This window comes from Aquarana catesbeiana, linkage group LG08 (assembly GCF_042186555.1).
Source record: "Aquarana catesbeiana isolate 2022-GZ linkage group LG08, ASM4218655v1, whole genome shotgun sequence".
NCBI classification, from domain to species: domain Eukaryota; kingdom Metazoa; phylum Chordata; class Amphibia; order Anura; family Ranidae; genus Aquarana; species Aquarana catesbeiana.
Window position 1 is genome coordinate 175,927,253 of NC_133331.1, and position 20,893 is coordinate 175,948,145.

At 45.1% G+C, this 20,893-nt stretch overlaps 1 long non-coding RNA gene across 1 annotated transcript in view; it reads left to right on the forward strand.

Annotated features, from left to right (window-relative positions):
- Positions 1–4,038: 4,038 nt before the first annotated feature.
- Positions 4,039–20,893, forward strand: part of LOC141105316 (uncharacterized) — an 84,603-nt gene continuing 67,748 nt past the window's right edge. Inside the window, exon 1 of the long non-coding RNA XR_012235565.1 lies at positions 4,039–4,143. This is a non-coding gene — a long non-coding RNA (uncharacterized lncRNA). The remainder of the gene's footprint in view (positions 4,144–20,893) is intronic.

Sequence of the window (20,893 nt, forward strand, 5' to 3'; positions counted from 1 at the left end):
CTAGCCTTGGGAATTGTACTGCTCCGTAACACTGCATACAGCTTAATGGCATTTTGCAAGCATGTCATTTTTAAGGTGTGTTTACATTACAAGCAGGATCCCTCTCCCTTCTGAATAAAAAGAAGAAAAAGTATTAAGAGTATTTTTAAAAATGTTTGTCTGTGTCCTCTATTTGACAATCACTGGCCTATTAGCCTTCAAAAAGGGAAGAAAAGATTTTTTAAATTAACCCCCTTGACTTCACTGGGGCTCAAATTACAGTTCACAATTCCTGGGATTTTTGGTGAATTCAATGAGTGTCCTGCAAATTAAACCCAAGCACATTCACTTATCCCTAGTTAAAACCCTAGGCAGTTTATCTTTTGCCCCACTGCAGAGATTTTCCTTCCCTTACTGTCCCAAAGATACAAGAAGTGAGATGACCTTTCTACAAACTGAGGAAAATTCTTCTCAGACTTTCTCTCAGACAGCTGTCATTAGAACAAGTGTCTCCTTTGGAACATATTTCCTCAGTTCTTGTTCTGGTGAGTGACAGCTAAAAAATGTTGATTTCACATTAAAAATATATATATTTTAGTAAGGCCCCTTTCACACAGACGCCTCCATTTTGCAGATTCAACTTGCTCAGTGGGGGATGGCTCAGCTGATCCCCACTGAGCAAGTAAATGACAGGTCCTGTCCGCTCTGCTTTGCACAGTCCCACTCTCCTCTATGTGGAAATCGGGTGGACTGCTTGTCCGTTTTCACCTGATCCTCCAGATGGATGGAAAATAGGACCACCATCCATATGGATTTTGCAGGATTGGATCGGATGGCAGCGGTTGTCAGTGGACATGTGTCCTCTGAGATCCACCGCTCCATAGAGGAGATTGTAAGGTCTGACCAAGTCCGCCTGAAAAACTGACAAGCAGACCTGATCGGAAAGCCTGTGTGAAAGGACCCTAATAGAAAAAGTGAATCTCATCTGTGGGAACAGACAGCAAGAAAGCCCTGACAGGGAGTCTAACCCTTCCTTATCTACCCAAAACGTAAAAAAGTTTTGGCTATAGATACAATTTAATAGCAATCACCTACGTGTGTTGAGGCCCCATTTGTTTCTAAGCCAGCAGGTCTTGTAAGCCACAAATTCTGCAGTAACTGAATGGAACAAGACATTGAAGAAAAAAAAGAAAAAAATAAACCCCAAAGAAGTGGTTTTATTGAAGAAGGATAAGGTATGCTTACCCCAGGGTATCTACTTTACTCATGTACCACTTCAAGTATAATTACCTCAATATGTCACCATGTAACCACATATCACAAGAAATAATACAAACAATAACAAACATATATTCTTTTTAAACCCACATATTCCCAAAACCATTTTAGCTGTCTACCAATACTGGATAGTGGACAGAAATACTTTCAAAACTGCTAAATGGGCTAAAGAAAGATCTTTTTTTACAAACGTGTGCTGTGTGTTACATAAGAATGTAAGGATAAAGGGGGGGAAAGACAGTTTCAAGCCCCCCCCCCTTTCCTCATGGGATTTGAGGCAGCGGCAGCCAATTAAAACATTACAGAAATTTGGGTCAGCGTAGGATAGGTTAAAAATAGGCCATATGACCCCCTGGAATGTTCTAGAACATCAGGGTAATTCTATAAAAAGGGGCTCTGGGTACTAGATTTTGACAGTCGCCAGAAGGTGATTGAAAAGGACAGCTCCCCCGCCCCTCCCTTGTCGTGGCTTTTTATGTGGTAAGACCCTTTCATATAAGGGGTAAAATGTTGTGCATTTTTGAAAAATAAAATATCATTCAGCCCGAGCTGTAGTGTCTGGGCTGTACTTTAACATGAAGAATGTTAAGATTGAAACAGTAAATGGTTTATAAAATAATTATTAATATGTTAAACTGTTATTAAACCAATAAAAAAGCCGTGGCCAATATTTATCCAATATTTATTGTCTGGATTAAATTTTTGGTATGTTTGGGTGAATGCCTGCTGCCTTCTATCCCATGTCTTTATTATTATGAATGTAAACCCAAAATATTTTTTTTTTGTCATAATGTAGAGTATAAGATTTCCTATCATTTGAGCCCAGTCTTGCCACAAAGAGTTAATCCAGCTCTGAGCAATCCTCTTTTATTGTTCAGTGAGATAAATCTTGACAAACAGAGAAAAACTTTGTCAAATCCTCCCCCTTGCTGTGAGTGACAGGTGATTTACATATCTTGTGCACTAGCCTAAGACATGCATTATTTTTTAATTCCCACCCCAACTCCTTTCTTCGGCAGCTCTGCAAGGATTGGCTGTTCCACACCTCAGCATGATTTGGCATGCTAAAGTCATGTGGTTACTTTCCTGTCTTTTCACTGGATGTTAGAGATCATAGCAGAAGTTCAGAGTGTAGAGGTGGGCCGGGAGTCTACCGACATCACGACTCTACCCACCGAGCTCCAGACAATAGACCCACCCACAGAATATGCAGTTTTTCGGGTCTCATAACAGACAGAGGGGAGACATTTGACAGGTAAAGATACTTGCAGGAGGCATGTATATCCTTATAGATAACCCCTATGGCAGTAGTTTAGAAAGGATGACATTGGGTTTACATCCACTTTGAATGAAAATCAAATCATATTTTATATAGATATTTTATATATATCTCAGTACACAGCGCTCAGTTGTGTTGTTTCCTGTCACATATTCTAGTGCAAAATTAACCCTTATATTAGTGAAACATATGTGCTATTCATCCAACAAATAATCAGATCATATTTTAGAAGCAACTCACGCAAAAATATCCCTCTATATGGAATTAAATAATGAACACTTGCTGGTCCCTTCCTTATCACACCAGATCCCCTGGGTATAATATATAGAAGAGACTACTTGTTGGGACTTTTAAGGTGCTAAATTTAAACACATAGAACCAGGTTCTCCAAAATGTCAATCTGTTTATTCAAGATAATTAAAAAATATTTTGTAATAATAAAATACATATAAATGCTCAGCCTTGTCAAGGCTATATTGGTACTGCATGTAAGTACATAACAAGTAGCTTCACCATTGAACACTACTGTGCCTTATTTAACCACAGCCATAAACCATATTCATTCCTCATCAATTCAGTTTTTTTTTCTTCCATTGCTACCACTCTCGTCCTGTATGTTGGTCATGTGGTGGTCGCAGCGAGAATCTACAATATTTCATGGATTTTAAAACCCCCTTCATTAGTTATTTGTAAGGACTATAATATTCATAAATTAGAGCGATCAGCCAAATAATCCAAACTTCCACCTCACCAAGCCACCCCCTAGGAGGAGAGCAATTAGAATGCTACTCAAATACTAGTCTATTGAGGGTTCAATATTACACCTATCCACTTCGGGAACACTCAAAGGAGTCCAGAAACTCTTTTACCCCTGATAAGGACAATCAATGATAAGCTTTTAACCCAAATAGCTGGTGAAAATAAGCTCACCCATTTTAGCACTCCTGCACTATACATTCAAAATTTAGCTTTGTGTAACTGTACCATATCAAATTGCTTTAAAGTATGTGCTGGGATGATGTCTGATGGGGAGGGTGCCTCCATCCTTGCCATTAACTAGCACCTGTAATGTCCTAAAAAGAAAAGTGTATTTTCTATATGTTCTCCCTACATATGGATAAAAAATCTCTTAAGCCACCAACTTTTACGATGGGTATTCTATATGAAGAAAATGCACCGTCCACGTATCTGCAAAACAGCCATATCCATTGTCATGACAGAGAAGTCATGACTTGGTATCATTGAATGGGTTACTGCGTTTCCTGAGTTGCAGGCTTATATTCTATTTTTTGCTGTGTTTCCTATTATTTTAGACTGCAGGAACATAACATTCCATTGTTTTTGTATACATCAATTTACTTAGGGCATTTTTACAAGAACATTCCAGTTAAGTACCTTTATATCTTATGTTTAGATCTTGTTGTACTTTTTTACCAAAAATACCTGAAATACAAACATCATTTAACAAGAGAGAATTGCTTTTTGAGTGCAATGGTTAGTGTATATTTTTAGCAAATTGTTCTGCCAGTGCTGCTGACTCTGAGGTTAGTAACTTTGTTAAATCTTCAAGTGACTGAGCTGGATGAAAGACCTAAAGATTTCAAAAGGTAAGTTGACCTTTTTATTATCTGTAGAGTCTACTGAATCATTACAAATTTGGCTAGATAAAAGTTTTAGAAGTTAAAAAAAAAAAAAAATTTCAAACTTTCCATGTGCAAAGAAAAGTTAAAGCTTCTAAGCTAAAAATGTTATAGGAAACAAAACTGCCAGTATAACCAGATTTACTACAATGATGGCGTAATTCTAAAAGGCAGGTGACTGACTTTGTTTTTTTTTTTTTTCTTGCTACTTTAGCGATTTCATTGAGAGGATTTTAATCACCATTTATGGCTCATTTTTTTATCCCATCTCATTATCGTCACATCATGGTAGCATATCCTTAACTTTATATATTTTGTCTGTTTTAAGAAATCGTGATTAATTTTTACAAAAAAATTGCAATTCCCTCAACTAACACTAGCCCATGGAATGCTACGTGAAGTCCCACCCCCCCTCCACCCGCCACCCCCCCCCCAACCTGCAGTCATGCTACCAGTCACACGTGCATACATTACAGGAACTTCTCGGCGAATCTCCCTGTTTTTTTAAAGATAATCCACTTCGCCCACTTATCTCTATCCAGGTCGGCATCTATCTCTGGCCAAGTTTCTTCAACCTCGCCCGCCTCTAGAATATAGGTTTCATCAACCCTTACTAACCAATCTCAAATGCTTGGGCCCTCGCCTCTTGCCATTTTTTTGGTATTAAACTTTTTGCCGAGTTTAGGAGTACCGGGGTTAGAGAAACATTATACTTGCTCCTATGGCCCTCAATCCCATGGAACAAAACCACCCAAGGGTCCTCCTTGATTTCAAAACCCATTATCTCCTGTATGATCTTAAGCGCCTCCTGCCAGAATTTTTTAATAATTGGGCACTCCCACCAGAGGTGGGCCATTGTTCCTCTGGCGGAGCATCCCCTCCAGCAGTTTCTGGAAATTTCCGGTTGGAGCTTATTCATTCCATCTGGTGTCATGTACCATCTGGCAAGGCATTTGAAATTTGCTTCTATCGTTCTCATATGCACTGCTGATTTATGTGTTGCGTTGAGAATGGCCTCCCATGTCACTCCGCTAGATGCAGCTCCCAATTCGGATTCCCACTTATTGAAATATAGTGGTTTCTCTACTTCACCCTCATCCTGCAATATTTTGTATAATTCTTTTATTTTCCTAAATACTTTGTTCTTCAGGAACAGATTCTCCAATGGCCTAAGGTTCGTCTTATCTCTAATAGGATCGGGGAGGCTTTTAATAAAAAGCGCCAACTGATTATATCGCCATGTGTCTATTTTCATTAGGTCCTTGAGTAGGTCTAACTCCTGTAAAGTGACTATTTTACCATTGTTCATAATATCTATTAGTTGTGTATCATTCTTTTTTATCCAATTCCCTCCCACTTCCCTCAACCCTGGCAGAAAAAACTCATTATCTTTTAAGTAAATAAATGGTGAATTAAACTCCCATGCTTTTTGTTTGTGTTATGCCCCGTACACACGGTCGGATTTTCCGATGGAAAATGTCCGATCGGAGCGTGTTGTCAGACATTCCGACCGTGTGTGTGCTCCATCGGACATTTTCCATCGGATTTTCCAACACACAAAGTTTGAGAGCAGGCTATAAAATTTTCCGACAACAAAATCCGATCGCGTCAATTCTGACCGTGTGTGGCCAGTTCCAACGCACAAAGTGCCACGCATGCTCAGAAGAAATTCCGAGACGGAACAGCTCGGTCTGGTAAAATTAGCGTTCGCAATGGATACAGCACTTTCGTCACGATGCTATGTAAAAAATGGTTTAATACAGCGCACTCTCTTCTTCTTTATAATGTGAGAAGAATGAAGTAGTTTTGCTGCTTATATTCACACAGACTTCTCACAAACTTCTTTCTTTATCATTTATTGGGATTCCCTCAATATATTTTGATTTGTCACATCTGACCAATTTTTTTTGGTTTGTTTTTAATTGCAATACATTTTTTTCCAGGCTGTTTTTGTTAAAAAATGTTTTTGCTTTTTAATAAAAAAATTTTTTGTGTGTGTTTTGTGTGTCAAGTTACCACAACACCATTATTATCTTAGATTATTGAATCTCAATTAGCTTGTTGGGTGTTGGTGTCTCTTGTTAATTTCACATTGTATATTTGAAACGTACCTGCCTCCTCACCAACAAACTGTTTTTTTGGAAGGAAAACACACATAGGAGAGTATAATTGAACCAAAAATTCCTTTATTAAGGGCTCACAACCAAACAAAGACGGAGGCAACACTGGAGAAACAGCAGAAATTGGTGAAGCCTTTGGCCCCCAGGGCAGACATCAACTATTTTACTGCCAAATTGGTGGCCTGAGGAGCCCATATCTAAGGGAGTGCAGTCTGGTCCAGAAGTCCCAGAGATCCTGAAAGCAGCAGATGACATCTGTGTCCCCAGGCTGTGGTACTACAAGAGACTGCATCTTTTGCCAGACCAGACTGAACCCAGGGTCATCACTCTCTGGTCTTCCTTCCAGTTGTGGCAGCAGGAAGAGGAGGAGGAGGATGGTCCAACTCAATCACGTCGGTCTTGGGTATGATTTCGCCACTCACCCCCTTAGTTAGGGCTTTATAAATAAGTTGCTCACACATGAGGCGTTGACCCTCCTGCATGCACTTCAGTTTAGTGGCAGCCATGCAGGCAAAGGCCTCTTCAGGAGTGGGTAAGGCTCTGAGGGAGGCAGAAGCCTCCTGAATGAGCCTGAGTGCTGAATCCTGCATGTGAGATGCCTTCCTCGCTCTTTTGTATGGAAGGCGGAGGGGAGGAACCTGCGATTCAGTCAGGCTGCGACTGGTCCCAGGCTTCTCCTGGCTGACACTTAGCCCCGCCTCCTCCTGGATGCCACTAACCCCGCCTCCTCCTGGCTGCAACTTAGCCCCGCCTCCTCCTGGCTGCCACATTCCACAGCCTCCTCCTGGCTGAGGTCTTCCTGTGTATGAAAAAGGGACATAGTTTTAGTTTTTTATTCATCAATCACACAATTTTCATCTCATGACTGTTGCAAATTGAATTGAATGTTAACAAATATAACAGACTATCATTCTGAGCCCAGCATTTTTCATTCTTGTCCCAATTATTTTTGCCCACTACTGTCTATTGATATGTAAAACACTTTATTAAATCAGCAATTAGTGATCAATAATGACATCTAGTAAAGATCATTTATTTATTGACCAGAAATCTGTAGAACAATGCTATACCTGACTCCAGCTGGGCTCCTCCACTTCTTCCTGGCTGGAAGGCCCAGGTTGGACATCGGAAGCCTCAGCTGGGGTGGAAGATAGGGTGGAAGGAAGAGTGGAGAGGGATTCCCTGACTTCAGTGTGGTCTGACAGAAATCGCAGTCTCTCATAGTACCACAGCCTGGGGACATAAATGTCATCTGCTCCAGCTCCGGATCTCTGGGAATCTGTGACCTTCTTGCGCTCCCTTAGATAAGTGCTCCTCAGGCCACCAATTTTGGCTTTTAAATAGGCGATGGTTGCCGTGGGGACCACCGGCGTCACCAACTCCAGCAGTTTCTCCAGCGCTGCCTGCCTCTTTTGTTTATGATTATAATGCGGGTGTTTCACCTGCCACAGACAGGGCAGCTCCCTGTACTTGTCTATGAACAGGGGGAGGAAGTTGTGATCATTGAAGCCATCCATTTCATCTGCAAGACACAACACAAGACAAACCCTAATGTCAGGCAAAACTCTCCTAATCTTGTCCCAATATAGGCCTCAATCTAGAAGCAGTATAGGCCCAAGTTTTGATCTTCCTTTCATTATCACGATCGGCGCCTCCTATACTCCTTCATCCGCTCACAGATCGTACGTACTACGCACGCGTGTTACGCTTTATACACACTGCGCATGCATGTAACTACGCCCGCCCCTGACGTTCTTTCTAGTCTATTCCCCGCCCCTTTTCGTTCGGCGCAGTGGGGGAAGAGCACATGGCGGAGACAAAGCAGGTGCGTGCTAATTACAGCAACGAGGAGGAGGAGGAGACAAGCCCGGAGCCTGAAATGTCTGGATCCAGAAGGAGAAGATTTAAGGCATCAAATATGTCCTTTGGGGAGATGTTGGAGATGGTCGACATCCTGAAGAGGGCCGACTATGATGGAAAGTATGGACCTTACCCCAACCCCAATGTCCGAAAGGCCAAGATCATGGCGAAAGGGGTCAAGAGCCTGCACCAAAATTTCGGGGTACGACGATCGAAAGATCAGCTCAGTACAGCAGTACAGAAAGATCCGGAGAGTGCTGCAAAAAAGTAAGTAGTTGTGCTGTGTTCCGATTCTTTTTGTGTTTATTACATTCGAGCTGCTCAATGTGCTTTTCTTAACTGTTGTACAGTTTAAAATGGCAACTTTCATGTTCATTGGCACATTATTCGTTCTTATCAAACATTTTTCTTTCGGCTTATGAAACACCATTGTTTTGGCCATATGCATTTGACCACATTTTTTAGGGCCTACTTGTCTGAAAATAATTTGGCTGTGTAGATGGGTTTGTTACTAGAATGAAATGCAAACTAGATTCTGTGTAAGGAGAGGACACTTAGCAGCTGTTTACACATCTGGACGCTGGAGCACTAGTGTGGGACACAAGAACAGCATTTTTATTAGGGGGTCCCACACAGATGCTCCAGTGTATACTATAGGGGTGTCTCCATCTGTGAATCTTGAACAAAACAGGTAAGTATTGAAGCTTGACAAAGGACACTGAAAATTCTACATCTTGGAACTCTGCCAAAATTTACAATTGTACCCCACTTCCAAGCAATGTTTCATATTTATAGTTCTTCCCTCCAATATCTGTGTGCTAAGTATACTATTTTTTGTTTTACATAGGGGAGAAAAGACTCGAAGGACACCCCTCATCCGAGGAGACCAGAGACCCCCCACCTCTGGAAGAAGGGGAAATCCCATAAAGACAAGAAGAGGAGGAGGAGGAAGATGTGGTGGAAATTGGCACCACAACAGGTGAGTGTCTGCGACCACAGGCTCAAGTAAGAGATGGATGCCGCCATATTTATAATGCATGTTTTTTTTTGGTTTCTATCTTTTTAGGTGATCGTGATGTTGTGGATCCAGGGCATTTCACCTCGGAAAGTGCACAGATCCTGATCAGGGAGATCATGGGGTGTAATGTTGCATTGGAAAACATCAAGAAAAACATCAATGATGTTATTCAAAAAAATAGGAACATCATTGATGTTTTGGGGGGAGTTTAAAACCCCTCCAAAGCCCTTTCTTTTATGGTGTGCTACAATTTTTAACTTTTTTGAAGAATTGTAGAAAAGCCAAATTTTGAAGATGCACACAGTGTGTCAACATGTGCTATCTGCCATCTCGGGAGATCAATGGACGCGTTTTGGGGGTGCAACTCCTTCCTCAATAATAAAATAGCTGAGAGGAAGGGGTTGCTCCCCCAAAACACATCCCTTGATCCCCCGTGATGGCAACTAGCACATGTTGACATTTGTACATTTGTGTGCATCTTCAAAATTTGGCTTTTCATGGGGTGACTTCACCCCATCTGAACGCAATATCATACTCATTTCCTAAATACTCATGTCTCATGTCTCAGTTCCTAAATACTCATGTCTGATCTTGAACTTTGTAAGTTCAAGATTTGTGTCTTTCTTGTTGGTTTGAAACATGCCTGTTTTATCTTAAATGGACATTTCTACTTTTTCTAATGCCACCCCAAAAATTGTTATACAACAAACATGTTGGTTTGTTTTAAAAACCTTTTCTAAATGCACATGTGATTGTGCTGGTATTAAAAAGATTGTTAATCAAGAATGTGTGGATAATTGTCTCAACGCTACAACACTTTTGTGGTGCTCCAATTGCTGCTTTCTGTGATAATGGGGGTTATTTCCTAAGGGAAAATCCACTTTGCACTACAAGTGCAGTTTCAGTGCAGTTTCAAGTGCACTTGTAGTGCAAAGTGTCTTTGCCATTAGTAAATAACACCCAACAGTGCTTTGTATAAGGTTACACAAACACACCATTTTCAGGACTCACCACATTTCTGTCAGGGTCAGCTAAAACAAACACAAGCAGTAAATGTCACCAAAGATTTGCTTACTTTTTTTTATTTGATAAAGGTTTCACACATTGTCTGGCATATTGATAGCCCCCCTACCCGCAAAGAATTCAAGGTATCTTAGCCGGACATCACGGGCACTCAGGGAGGGCAAGCCAGGACGGCCACTTTCAAGCGCCATCAGGGTTGTTTCATTTATAATTCCGGCCTCAGGCCCAACTGAGCCAGCATAGTTGGCAGAATGTTGCTGTAAAAAGTTATGTAGAACACAGCACGCCAGGATAATGTGATTCAGTTTGTACTCCGCCATATGTATGGGTGTAAGAAATAGGCGGAACCGGCTGGCCATGGTTCCAAATGTGTTATCCACCACTCTTCTGGCTCTGGCCAGCCGGTAATTAAAAACCCTCTGGTCCGGGATTAGGGTCCTCATCGGGAATGGCCGCATAAGATGGTCCCCCAGCGCAAAAGCTTCATCCGCAATGAAGACGAATGGGAGTCCTTCCACATTGTCTTCTGGAGGTGGCAAGTCCAAGCTGCCATTTTGGAGACGCCTGTAAAACTCTGTCTGGGCGATGACTCCACCATCGGACATCCGGCCATTCTTCCCCACGTCCACATACAGGAACTCGTAATTAGATGACACCACCGCCAACATCACAATACTATTGAACCCCTTATAATTATAATAGTACGACCCTGAGTTGGGTGGTGGGACGATGTGGACGTGTTTCCCATCAATTGCCCCTCCGCAGTTAGGAAAGTCCCACCGTTGGGAAAAGTGGGAGGCCACAGTCTGCCATTCCTGTGGCGTGGAAGGAAACTGTTGAGGAAAACGAAAAAATTTGTCTTTTTGCACATTAAAACATGGAACGCAGATTAGACACAAACCTTCTTGGTCAACATCAAGATAACATTTATTAATGGGAATTTTTTAAGACCAAAGTATAAGGTACACCTATCATATTCCCCCTCCCACCCTCTCCTGTGCCATTTCTAACATTATAGGGGGGGGCTCTTGGACAGGTAACCCTTTCCACTTCATTGAGAGATGAATGCCTAAATAATGGGTGTTACTTTGGGCAGCCCCTCCTTAGTTACACTATTGGCAGCCCACTGGACAGGTAAGAAGTGTCATAATACAAAGATATAAATACACACTGTACACATTTGAGCACATTTGGAAATTCTGCTATTACCTATCAAGATAATAATAGTATACAAAAACTTTAAACAGTACCATTTGAAAGTATACAGGCAGGCCCTTGCACTACATGCTTTGGGGAATTCATCCATAAATCTGACCACTAAAGAGGTGGGTATAGTGTGCATGGGTTTGGCAAAGTCAGCAGATAGATGATTGCGGATAGATAGAGAACTGGTATCAGCTGACTTAGCAGTTGGGGGGAGGGAGGGTTCCAAATGATTTGGGTACCCCCCCCCAAAAAAGTCTCTGGCACTCTGCCTGAATTTAAAGCACAAATCACATTTAAAAACATTTTAGGGGGTGTTTGGGGTAAAGCACTACTATGGAGCTGATAAAATACATTGTTAAGTGACTACATGAGGTGAATATAGGGCCAGGAGAGCATGCTGGGGAGGTAAGTGAAGGCAAATATGTATGAAGGAAAACAAAAATAGTGACCTAAAAATCCAGCATGCATGAGGACAAAGGGGACATTCACAGCATATTACAATCATGGTAATTAGGGAATGAGGAAAGAAATAAAATATATTATCAAACATTAAATACAATAAAATGTGATATTAAAGGATAAATCTTACCTTAATATACTCCTTCTGCAGGACCTGTATGATGGCAGAACAGGTCTCTGGGATAATGATCCCCAGAGCCTGGGGGGAGATGCCTGTCGAGAACTTCAAGTCCTGCAGGCTTCTCCCCATCGCCAAGTACCGCAGGGTGGCGACGAGCCTCTGCTATAGGGGGTCAGCAAAGCCAACAAACGGTGAAATACGGGGTCCGTCATCCTGAGAAAGTTCCTGAAATCATCAGAATTATTCTCACGGATCTCACGGAGCAAAGGCATATGACAGAACTGGTCACGCTGAAGCAACCAATTCTTGGTCCATGAACTCCTCCCCACCCTGTTCATGGACTGGACTTGTGTCAAGGTCAGGACCCCAACACCAAGCCCCCGCACAGCACAAACTCTACGAGGAGTACGTATACGCAACATGGCTAGAAAACGGTCGGCTGCTCAGGAAAGAAGTAACAGAACGCACTGAAGAACAGCAAGGCCTGTGAAGAGCGACCTGAAAAACAGTAACGAACGAACAAGAGCACAATGACTAATCAAAGTCACGCGTAGCTTGCTTGCACGCACTGAAGAGCAGATACAAACCCACAAGCACAAACTGAACCGCAGAAAACGATCTGAAAACCACGAGTCTGAAAAAGCGCAAATCGTCTCTCACCAAACTTTTACTAACACGAGATTAGCAAAAGGAGCCCAAAGGGTGCCGCGCTTGGTTCTGAACTGGCCTTTTCTAGTCTCGTCATACGTGGTTTACGTCACCGCATTCTTGGTGATCGGAAATTCCGACAACTTTGTGCGACCGTGTGTACGGAAATCAAGTTTGAGCCAACATCCTAGGATTTTGTTGTCGAAATGTCCGATCAATGTCCAACCGTGTGTACGGGGCATAACTGGTCCCATATGTTTAAAGTGTATCGTGTTATGTTATGTGCGTTAGGGCCTAACTTCCTAAAGTGTGGGGGATTCCAAATTAATTGGTGTAATTTTGCGTTACTCACATCTTTTTCTAGATTTATCACTGTAGGCAAGTAAAGGCGCAAAATTGCTAGGCATTCCTATGTACCCATTATGTGAATAACAGGAGGTGATGATTGATAAAATCCATAAAAAGTCTGTATGGGAAAAAAAAGGGGACTCAATACAACGTTCTGAAAAGTTTTCAAAGTCCACACAAATGGCTGCCTTCCTGGAAGAGCTGAACCTAAGCCCCAACAATCTGCAGAAAGAACACAAGGAGAGGAGGCGCCTCTAAGTGCAGTATTAAAACCAGATTTATTAAAAAAACTCTGTGCAAAACACTCACATTTTGTAGAATAACATTAGGCATGTAATGTGACTAAAAGTCCAGGAGGAGAGGGGTCCGTCAGATCCGTCACAACTAGCGCTGAGTCCTGCTGTGCGTGCGGCTGTGCCTGAACACCGTTGAAGCCGGCCGCGGTGATGGAGTTCCAGAGCGAGGCCTGGGACGCTGATGGAAGGCAGGCGCGGAGCTGTGACGTCACTGGAATGCGACGCGTTTCGTGAGCGTGCGGGCTACGATGGCACGGTAGCCGCGCTCCTTCATCAGAGCTTTCATGAAGGAGCGCGGCTACCGTGCCATCGTAGCCCGCACGCTCACGAAACGCGTCGCATTCCAGTGACGTCACAGCTCCGCGCCTGCCTTCCATCAGCGTCCCAGGCCTCGCTCTGGAACTCCATCACCGCGGCCGGCTTCAGCGGTGTTCAGGCACAGCCGCACGCACAGCAGGACTCAGCGCTAGTTGTGACGGATCTGACGGACCCCTCTCCTCCTGGACTTTTAGTCACATTACATGCCTAATGTTATTCTACAAAATGTGAGTGTTTTGCACAGAGTTTTTTTAATAAATCTGGTTTTAATACTGCACTTAGAGGCGCCTCCTCTCCTTGTGTTCTTTCTAGATTTACCCATCTTTTATCAATCGGTTCCTTTCCCCAATCTAACACCTGTGCTAATATTATCGCTCTGTGATATTTTTTAAAATCTGGAAGTGCCAATCCACCCTGGGCTTTATCCCTATTCAGAACCTTATAGGCAATCTGTGGCTTCTTATTTTTCCATATAAATCTAGTGAGAATATTATTCAATACCCTGAAAAAGGTCTGTGCCAGCGGGATCGGGAGTAACTGCATTATATACAGGATCTTTGGGTCTAGAGACATTTTGACCATATTTACTCGTCCGATCCAAGAGATCGGAAGGTGCATACATTTTTTTGTTTCCTGCTTGATCACGTCAAGGAGTGGGATATAGTTTAAGTGATACATTTTCCTTAAAGAATTTGCTAGTGTAACTCCCAAGTAACTTATTTTTTTGCTCCACGGAAAATGGAATATTTCCTTAAGTTTGGTTACTTCTTGTCCATCAATGTTAATGTTTAGAACTACTGATTTACTAAGGTTAACCTTATAATTTGATAGCGCTCCGTATCTCCTCAAAATAGCCAGGAGATTGGGGAGTGAAATCCTCGGTTTCATGATATAGTGTTTGTGTCTCTCCACTACGCATCCGCTTATGTCCGGGTTCTTTCGAATCGAGGCTAATAAGGGTTCCAGGGTCAATACAAACAGAAGGGGGGACAGAGGGCAGCCCTGACTGGTCCCGTTTTCCATTTTGAACTCCGCCGACGGAGTACCGTTCACCCTGACAAATGCCGAGGGAGATTTATACAAGGCTTTAATCCAATTCACCATGGTGCCTCCCAAACTGACTGCCCTCAATATAAAACCCAAGTCTACTCTGTTGAAGGCTTTCTCTGCGTCGATCGACAGAAGTAGACCGGGGGTCCCCTTCGCTTTCATCGCATTCATAACCAGGAGCGTCCTAACGCCATTGTCCCTCCCCTCTCTCCCTGGTATGAAACCTGTCTGGTCTGGGTGGATCCAGTGTGACATTTTGTCTGTTAATCTACTGGCTAGTACCTTGGCGTATAATTTAATGTCTGTGTTCAGCAGGACTATCGGCCTATAGCTCGAGCACAGCGAGCTATCTTTCCCTTCCTTTGGTATTAATGTTACTGACGCAGTGTCACGTACCTGACGGTAGAGCCTGATGTGCAGGGAACGGCCTCTCTTGCTCCTCTGATTCTGGCACCCTGATAGAGTAGACAGGAGGAGCAGAAGTGCAGAGTCGCACAAGTGCCAAACAGTTTGTCTTCACTGTAATGTGGAACAGTGGCAGGTGGCACGGTGCTGGAGCAGGGTTCTCCAATGAGCGGAAGATGCAGGTCGGGCAAGCCGGGTCAAACACTGGCAGGAACGTCAGGAACAGAAGCGGAGGCAGGTGCGTAGTCTGGATGCAGGCAGGGTCGGCAACGGGCTGGCAGCGTGGTAGAAGGAGCAGGCAGATGTGGAGTCAGAACAAGCCGGGTCAGATGCAGGCAGCAGGTAGCAGAGGCAAGCCGGGTCTGTAAACAGGTGCAGGTATCACGGGTAAAGCAGGCAGGAACACACAGGAATGCTGTAGAACGGACAGCACTGGATGCAAGCACAGACCAGGTTTAAATAGCCCCTTGGTAATGTGCACACAGGTGAACCGAAGGTGTTCTGACAGAGGCTGAGGTCACAGGTCGACTTCTCCGTCGGCCATCTTGAGTACTGGCTAGTCTTCCCTGACAGGCTGAGGTCACAGGTCGACCTCTCCTTCGGCCATCTTGAGTACTGGCTAGTCTTCCCTGACAGGCTGAGGTCACAGGTCGACTTCTCCTTCGGCCATCTTGAGTACTGACTGGTCTTCCCTGACATTGCCCCCCCCCCAACGGGCAGCCTCCGGATGCCCAATCTGGCTACTTTGTCAGGATAGGTCCTCTTAAAGGTTCGGATCAGTTCTTGGGCATGAATGTTGGTTTCAGGTTCCCACGAATTGTCTTCAGGACCGTAACCCCTCCACTTAATAAGATATTGAACTTGACCTCTCCTTCTCCTGCAATCTAAAATCGCCTATATTTCAAATTCCTCTTCGCCATCTACCACCACAGGTTCGGGTGGCTCTGTATTCCGATCCGGAAAAGAGTTGAGGATGGCGGGCTTCAGTAAGGTTATATGAAACACCGGGTGGATCCTGAAGGTCTCCGGTAACTCCAGCTCATAGGCAACATCGTTAATTCGTCTCTTTACAGGAAACGGTCTCACGAATCTTGGGCCTAATTTCCTTGAAGGACAGGTTAGTCTCAGATTTGTTGTGGCTAACCAGACTTGGTCCCCCGGGTTCAGCATCAGGTCCCCTCTTCTCTTCTTATCGAAGATCTGTTTGTTATAAGCTTGAGTCTTGGCCATTGTCTCTTGTAGCAGCTTGTTGTTGGATCTAAAGAAATCCAATGTTTCAAGTACAGCGGGTACCGGGCATTCAGGAATGTTATTAAACAGAAAGGACGGGTGAAAACCGTAGTTTGCAAAGAAGGGAGATTGTTTCGTGGCTGAATGAGAAGAATTATTGTAGGCAAACTCGGCTAAGGGAAGTAAGGACACCCAATCGGCTTGTGAAAAGGAGGAGAAGCAACGCAGATATTGTTCCAGTGTCTGGTTGGTCCTTTCTGTCTGACCATTAGTCTGCGGATGATAGGCTGAAGAGAATGAAAGTTCAATACCCAAGGATTCACACAAGGATCTCCAGAATCTGGAGGTGAACTGGACCCCTCTGTCTGAGACGATGTTAGCCGGAACCCCATGGAGTCTTATAACCTCTGTGATGAAGATCCGTGCCATCTCTTGTGCAGAAGGGGTGCCCTTCATAGGAATGAAGTGGGCCATCTTGGACAATCGATCAACGATTACAAAGATAGTACTGTATCCCTCGGATGGGGGCAGTTCCGCAATGAAGTCAATTGAAATCATTCTCCATGGTCTGTTCGGGACAGGTAATGGCTTCAACAGATCCCAGGCCCTGGATTTACTGTTCTTATTACGGATGCAGGTGGTGCACGATTCCACATATCTCCTACAGTCTCTTGCCACCCCCGGCCACCAGAAGGTTCGCTGCACCAATTCAGCAGTCTTGCTGACCCCAAAGTGTCCTGCCAGCACGTGGTCGTGGCACATGCTCAGCGTGGTAGTTCGGAGATCCTCTGGCATGAAGACCTTATCATTATACCAGAGTAGCCCTTCCTGTGTCCGTAAAGTGATCCCAGATGGTGTAGAACTCCTCACAGAGGCTTGTTTAATCTGCGTCATTAAGTCCTCTTGTAGAAGAAGGAAATTTCCCAAGGACAGGATCGTATCCGGGGGAGAGATGTCTTGGGATTTGCTGAACATGCGTGATAGCGCATCTGGCTTTATGTTCTTGGATCCAGGTCTGTATGTCAGATGGAAGGTAAATCTCGAAAAGAAAAGTGCCGACCTGGCCTGGCGAGGTCTCAATCTCTTTGCTGTTCTTAGATATTCGAGATTCTTGTGATCTGTGTAGATTAAGATTGGATGTGCTGCTCCCTCGAGAAGGTATCTCCATTCTTCTAATGCTGCCTTAATTGCTAAAAGTTTGCGATCCCCAACGTCGTAATTCTTCTCCGCGCTAGACATTTTACGCGAGAAGAACGCAACTGGATGCAACAGGGCCTTGGGGCCCTGTCTTTGGGACAAGATAGCTCCCACCGCAGTTTCCGAGGCATCCACTTCTAAGACATACGGTAAGGCCAAGTCTGGGTGCTTCAAGACGGGTGCGGATGTGAAAAAACTCTTCAGCGTTTCAAAGGCCGACTGAGCCTCTGGAGACCAGCGGAATCGGGACCCCTGTTTGGTAAGCTGTGTAATGGGGGCAATGATTGCTGAGAACCCCCGAATAAATTTTCGATAAAAGTTTGCAAAGCCTATGAAACGTTGAATACCTTTCTTGTCACATGGAGTAGGCCAGTCCAGGATAGCCGTTACCTTCTGGGGATCCATCCGGATCCCTTCGGTGGAAATGATCAGCCCCAGAAATTGGATACTCTGGCGTTCAAACTCGCACTTCTCGGGTTTGGCATATAATCCGTGTTGTCGAAGGCGGGTTAATACAATTCTCACGTGTCTGCGGTGGTGTTCTAGGGAGGAAGAAAAAATTAGCATATCATCAAGGTATACAATGACAAATAAGTCCAGGAAGTCTCTGAGAACATCATTAATGAAATGCTTCCACTCGTCTCCCTCCCGAATGCGCACTAAATTATAGGCGCCCCGAAGATCCAATTTTGTAAATATGGTAGCGGAACCAAGTCTTTGAAAAAGTTCAGGAACTAATGGAAGTGGGTAACGGTTCTTCACTGTCACCTTGTTAAGTTCACGGTAGTCCACACAGGGCCTTAATGACTGATCCTTCTTCTGGACGAAGAAAATCCCCGCCCCAGCTGGAGACGTGGAAGGGCGGATGAAGCCTTTCCTGAGATTGTCATTGATATAGTCCTTCAGTGCCACCAGCTCACTTTCAGACAGAGAGAAAATCCTCCCAAAGGGAACTTCGGCTCCGGGGAGTAGCTCTATAGGGCAGTCATAGGGCCGATGAGGTGGGAGGATCTCTGCCCCCTTCTTACTAAACACGTCTAGGAAGCTGTGGTAGGCTGGAGGCACAAGCTGACTGGTTTCAGAGTCCGTATCTAGACACAGCAGAGCGGGAACATCACAGGAGGTCTGTAGGCAGTGCTGGATGCAGTAAGAGGAGACAAAGTTAATGCTTCCTTTAGACCAGTCGATATGGGGATGGTGAGCCTTCAACCAAGGTATACCGAGGATAACTGGGAACAGAGGGGAAGCGATGGCGTCTAGTCGTAGCAGTTCTCGGTGGTCCTGGGACATGATGGTCAGCAGAGGAATGGTTTCGTGAGTGACTGCTCCGGACTTAATGGTGGAACCATTGGCCAAGTGAACCGAGAGCTTCTGTGCTTTAGGCTGCAGGGGGATATGATGTTCGGCAACAAAGGACAAGTCCACGAAGCAGCTGCAGGCTCCGGAATCAATTATGGCGGTAGTCTGAAGAGTCCTTCCTGGCAGCTGTAGAGAAATGGGAATAGTAAAGTGAGCGGAGTTGCTAAGCGAGCTTGGGGTTAGTGAGGCAGAAGTAGTGAAGAGAGACTTACAAGGTTTCACTGGGCAGGACCTCACGTAATGTCCGGATCCCCCGCAGTATAAGCATAAGTTCTGTTGGCGGCGGCGTTGTCGTTCTTCAACAGTAAGAGAGGGCCGCAGCAGGCCGAGTTGCATAGGTTCCGGGGCGTCAGGAGCCGGAGTGACTGGAGCAGGTGGAGCGGGATAGGACGAGCTGGGTACCCGAGGTAACATCCACACTGGACGGGATGGAGTGGACGCTCTCTCTATTCTTCGCTCTCTCAGCCGGCGATCGATCTGGATGGATAGATCAATCAGAGTTTCTAAGATAGGGGGTACCCTACCCGCACTCAACTCATCTTTGAGTGGTTCGGAGAGGCCCATACGAAATTGGTATCGTAGGGCAGCGTCGTTCCAGTTTGTGTCAAATGCCCATCGTCGAAATTCAGAGACGTAGTCTTCCACCGCCCTACGACCCTGTTGAAGTGCATGAAGGGCCGCTTCGGCTGAAGCTGTCTGCTGAGGATCTTCATACAGCTGGGCCATGGCACTGAAGAAAGAGGTTAAGTCGGATAAGCATTCGGCCTTCTGTTCCAGAAGGCGGTGGGCCCAGGACTGTGGCTCCCCTTGTAGCAGGGAGATTACAAAGCCGACCTTGGTAGCTTCTAAGGAGAATGTGCGGGGTTGAAGGGCAAAATACCGTTCACATGCGTTCCGAAACGCTCTAAACTTGCTGCGTTCACCCAGGAACCGGTCTGGGGTAGGTACCCTGGGCTCAGGTGGGAGCATGACTACGGCAGGAGCAGGAGAAGATCCCTGAGAGGAGGCTGATGCTGAAGGTGGACCCTGCAGAGTTGCAGGGTCTGTCAGGGTCTGTAGGCGTCCCTCTAGCTGAGTGTAGCCCTGCTGTAGGTCTTTGACGGCTTGTGCCAAGCCGGCCAGGTGCTGGCAAAGTTCATCCAGAGGAGAGGGTCCCTGCGCAGGCTCAGACATGGCTGTCCGTTACTGTCACGTACCTGACGGTAGAGCCTGATGTGCAGGGAACGGCCTCTCTTGCTCCTCTGATTCTGGCACCCTGATAGAGTAGACAGGAGGAGCAGAAGTGCAGAGTAGCACAAGTGCCAAACAGTTCGTCTTCACTGTAATGTGGAACAGCGGCAGGTGGCACGGTGCTGGAGCAGGGTTCTCCAATGAGCGGAAGATGCAAGTCGGGCAAGCCGGGTCAAACACTGGCAGGAACGTCAGGAACAGAAGCGGAGGCAGGTGCGTAGTCTGGATGCAGGCAGGGTTGGCAACGGGCTGGCAGCGTGGTAGTAGAAGGAGCAGGCAGATGCGGAGTCAGAACAAGCCGGGTCAGATGCAGGCAGCAGGTAGCAGAGTCAGAGGCAAGCCGGGTCTGTAAACAGGTGCAGGTATCACGGGTAAAGCAGGCAGGAACACACAGGAACGCTGTAGAACGGACAGCACTGGATGCAAGCACAGACCAGGTTTAAATAGCCCCTTGGTAATGTGCACACAGGTGAACCGAAGGTGTTCTAACAGAGGCTGAGGTCACAGGTCGACTTCTCCGTCGGCCATCTTGAGTACTGGCTAGTCTTCCCTGACAGGCTGAGGTCACAGGTCGACCTCTCCTTCGGCCATCTTGAGTACTGGCTAGTCTTCCCTGACAGGCTGAGGTCACAGGTCGACTTCTCCTTCGGCCATCTTGAGTACTGACTGGTCTTCCCTGACACGCAGTCAGTGCCCCCTCACAAAGCTCTTCCTGACCCCCTATTCCATTCCAGATCTGACAAAGCTTGGTGATTACCGACTCCTTAAATTTTTTGTAAAAATAGGCTGTAAAGCCGTCTGGCCCTGGACTCTTTCCGAAGGGAGATGC